General features: G+C 36.4%; 1 protein-coding gene across 1 annotated transcript in view; it reads left to right on the top strand.

Annotated features, from left to right (window-relative positions):
• The first annotated feature begins 254 nt into the window (after positions 1–254).
• HNF4G (hepatocyte nuclear factor 4, gamma) overlaps positions 255–4,713 on the top strand; it is a 102,723-nt gene continuing 98,264 nt past the window's right edge. Inside the window, exon 1 of the mRNA XM_006830794.1 lies at positions 255–364. The gene's annotated coding sequence lies outside the window, so the exon portion shown is untranslated. The remainder of the gene's footprint in view (positions 365–4,713) is intronic.

Raw genomic sequence — 4,713 nt, forward strand, 5'->3', positions numbered from 1 at the left:
TTCTCTTCTGGCCACTTCTCATTTTTACTTGTTCTGGTTGGAACTTGCTACGGTACTAGGGTTTTCTTAAGTATAAATCATTCCAAAATAGTACTTTCATGTAGGTTGACTTGTCCTAAGACTCTCTAGTATTCCTTTTGGGCTATTGGTCTTTCAACATGCATGCAGTTCGGGGATTAAAGTAAATCATTTAATCCATGCAGCATGTCACTCAGCAGTATACATTTGGAAATTATTTCCACAGACGGAACAGTGAAAGCAGCCAGTCTGGGATATTGACACTATAGAAAAGACTGACAGCTTACTTCTTGTATTGATTCTACTCTTCTCAACAAATATAGGCTCCATTCCCTTCTACAGCCTTGTAAGTGGTGACTGCTGAGGTTACTAAATTGCTTTGTAAATTATTTATTACTTGGACACCTTGTAAAGACCTCTTTTCTTCTTGTCTGACTTGCTTGTGATTTCTAGGGTCTCATATTTATGAAAAGGTCTCAAGACTTACTAACCACAATCTTCTTGTGGAGCCTCTTTCCTGTCTATCTCGCATTGCAAATAATTGTTTCCCCTGCCCATATTTTCATTATACCTTTCATCATTGATTCTGATTTCTGATATTGTGCCTATAAAATATGATAAGTGTATACATATATACATCTCAGACTGAGTATTAATCATGCTAGTCATTTAGAACCTGACACTGTTCAATTACTTGCCACATTTTAAAACTAAAAAAATTGAAATAGTCAGTGAACATTTGTTTGGGGATGGAGGGAAGATTTTCTGTTAATATAAGATATTAAAACAAATGCACATATTTAATCAATGAACTGAAAACTATATTGCAAATGCTTTCCTACTTTTCTGGATTAGTGCATTCTTTCAGATTTTTTTGTGTGTGATTTCTGAATTATAAAATATTTTATGTGTTTGTAATTTGCCTATTAAAAAATACACTTTTCTGTCCAATAAACAGCTAAATGAAAGTAGATTGTTGCGATCTACTTTAGATAGTTCATTATGTTGTGTGAAGTGTCACTATGAGTTGGAATTGGTGCATTCTTTCAGATTTTTTGTGTGTGATTTCTGAATCATAAAATATTTTATGTGTTTGTAATTTGCCTATTAAAAAATACACTTTTCTGTCCAATAAACAGCTAAATGAAAGTAGATTGTTGCGATCTACTTTAGATAGTTCATTATGCTGTGTGAAGCGTCACTATGAGTTGGAATTGACTCAACAGCCCCTAACAACAACAGCAGCTTTTAGATAACTGAAACTGTATATACATGTTATAAAAATATACAACAAAAAGATGTCAGTATTTAAACCCTTTCAAGACTGAATTATATTTTACTTTGTGTTTTTTGGTGAAGTCATGAGTTTTTAGTAATAGAAGGCATTTTGAATGAAGTATTAAAAAAAAAAAAGACGTTTTGAGGTAATATGAATTTTCATATAATTAGTGGGACATATAAACCCCATGGGATCTCTGGTGCTGAGCTTAGTTGGATGATGCCCATTTCTTCAGATTCACACAGTTATGTAAGTCTTCACCAGATGACTGCATGAACCAAAACTGGATGGTTTTTGTTAGGTACCATTGAGTTGGTTCAGATTCTATACCCTACACACAACAGAACAAAACACTGCCCAGTCCTGTGCCGTCCTCACAATTATAGTTGCACTGGAGCTCATTGTATTAATCCTGTGCCAATCCATCACCCCTTTTTTGTTGACTCTCCACATTACCAAGCGTGTTGTCCTTCTCTAAGGACTGGTCCCTCCTGATAACATGTCCAAATTATAAGAGACAAACTCTTGACATCCAGACTTCAAAGGAGCATTTAGATTGTACTTCTTTCAACATAGATGTGTATGTTCTTCTGGCAGTACATGGAACTTTTAATACTGTTTTCCAACACCATGATTCAAATGCATCAATTCTTCTACAGTCTTTCTTATTCATTGTCCAACTTTCACATGCATATGTGGCTATCGAAAATAGCATAGCTTGGGTCAGGTGAACTTTAGCCTTCAAGCTAATATTTTTGCTTTTGAAATATTAGTTTGAGGACTTTAGAGAGATCTTGCATAGCAGATTTGTCCATTGTAATAGGTCATTCAGTTTCTTGACAGCTGCTTCCATGTGTCGATTGTGGATCCAAGCAAAATAAGTGTCTTACAATTTCAGTTTTTCTCTGTTTACCATGATATTATTTATTGGTCCAGTTGTAAGGATTTTTGTTTTCTTTAAAATGAGGTGCAATCCATACTGATCTTCATTAGTAAATATTTAAATCCTCTTCACTTCCTGCAAGAAAGGTTGTATCATCTGCCTTTGTTGTTGTTAGGGGGCATCGAGTCGGTACCGACCCATAGCGACCTTATGCACAGCAGAACGAAACATTGCCCAATCCTGGGCCAACCTGCACCAACCTCACTACTGTTGACTTTAGCAGGTTGCTAATGAGTCTTCTTTCAATCCTGATGCCATTTTCTTTATGTAAGCCAGCTTCTTGGATTATTTGCTCAACATACAGGTTGAATAAGTATAGTGAAATAATACATTCCTGTCGCAGACCTTTCATGATATTAAGCCACTCACTATTCCCTTGTTCTGTTCAAACTACTGCCTCTTGGTCTGTGTACAGTTGCTTCATGAGCACAATGAAGTGTTCTGGAATACCTGTTCTTTGCAGTGCTATCCATAGTTTGTTATGATCCACACAGTCAGAAACCTTTGCTAGTCAAAGCACAAGCAAACATCTTTTTGATATTCTCAACTTTCAGCCAAGATTCATCTGATATCAGCAATGATATTCCTCATTTCATATCCTCTTCTGAATCCAGCTTGAAATTCTGTCAGTTCCCTGTTGCAAGTAATTTTTAATTACCTTCAGCAAAATTTTACTTGTTTGAGACATCAATGATCTTGTCCAATGACTTTCAGATTTTCTGGGTCACCTTTCTTTGAAATGGGCACAAATATGGATCTCTTCTAATCAGTTGGCTGGGCCGGTGTCTTCCAAATTTCTTGGCATAGATGAGTGAGTGCCTCCAGAGCTTCATCAATTTGTTGAAAGATTTCAGTTTGTATTCTATCATTTCTTCGAGTCTTATTTTTTGCCATTGTCCTCTGCATTTTAGACTTCTTCCTTCAGTACCATCGGTTCTTGATCAAATTGTACCTTTGGAAATGGCTAAACATTGAGCATTTATTTTTGGTACAGTAACTCTCTGTATACATTCCATTTTCTTTTGATGTTTCTTGCATCATTCAGTATTTTTCATGTTGTTGTTATTAAGTGCTGTTGAATGAGTTCTGATTCATAGTGACCCTGTACAGGGTTTCCTAGGTGCAGCTGTTAGGTTTGAACTACTGAACTTGCAGTTTAAACTGACCTTGCAGTCTAGTGCTTATATTACAGCACCATACCAGGACTCATAGAATCCATTAATATTGCATATGATACTATTTTTTCTGTAGTTATTTCAATCAGAGAAATGATAAGCATATACTTCCCTTTTGGTTTCCTAACTCTAGGTCTTTGCACATTTCATTGTCTTCTTGGGCTGTCCTTTGAAATTTTCTGTTCAGCTCTTTTACTTTCTCATTTCTTCCATTTACTTTAGCATTTCTACACTGGAAAGCAAGTTTTAGAGTCTCTTCTTACATCCATTTTGGTGTTTTCTTCCTTTTTTTTTGTCTTTTTAATGACATTTTGAGTTCTTCCTATATGATATTCTTGATGGTGTGCTCCAGCTTCTTAGTCATCAGCTTTGTTCTTGAGATGATCACCAAATTTAAGTAGGATATATTCAAGGCCATATTTTGGCTTTTGTTGGCTTATTTTAATTTTCTTCAGTTTCAGCCTGAACTTGCATGAAAGTAACTTATGATCTGTTCCATAGTTTGCCCCTGGCCTGTGTTTTTTTTTTTTTTAAGTTTTTATTGTAAATTGAGTGATAATTTACTTGGGAGAACATTGGTTTCACACTCATTTTTTCATGGCAATGATTATAATCCCCTCCGTGAATTATTGTTCAACAGTATTTGCTTCTATTCGTTCTGTTTTCTGTTTTGTTTTTGATTTGGGGATTTGGAGCAGAGGGAGTATAGCAAAACACTCAGGAATATATAATCATATAAACAACCAAAAGGCACATTCTGCAAGCCTGCCTCCTGGCCACCAGCACACAGTCTTTCTCTTTCCATGAGTCTAGAGTCCTCAGCTGCTCTATCTCTCCCATGTCCTCAGCTTTGCCTCCCTTTCTGGTATTGCTGTTTCTCTGGATAGGTTACCACATTCCAGTTGTGCTCTTCTCCTAGGATCCTCTGTTCCTTGAATGTAAGATTAACTACTCCTCCCTTTATGTTACAGAACTTCTGCCTTTTCAGTTGTGACAGTCTCAATTAGTCATGATAACAACTACTCACTACTGAATTATAAGAATATTATCCCCATCTCCTTTCGCCAGACCTGTCTAGACAAGATGAGAACTATTCAGTGGGGATTCTACTTTCCCACACACACTCTGAAACTAAACTCCCTCTTGAAAACTTGTAAGCCAGTCTCTTTGTGCCATTTTAGGTAGTCAGTGTCTAAGTTGCCTGTCTCAATCACTCCTGCATACAGATGGGGTAGGATGAAGACTCCTTCCCTCTCAGTTGGTATTTTGAGCTACTCCTCTGGTAGCATAGTGGTTAC

This window comes from Chrysochloris asiatica, unplaced genomic scaffold (genome assembly GCF_000296735.1).
Source record: "Chrysochloris asiatica unplaced genomic scaffold, ChrAsi1.0 scaffold00001, whole genome shotgun sequence".
NCBI classification, from domain to species: domain Eukaryota; kingdom Metazoa; phylum Chordata; class Mammalia; order Afrosoricida; family Chrysochloridae; genus Chrysochloris; species Chrysochloris asiatica.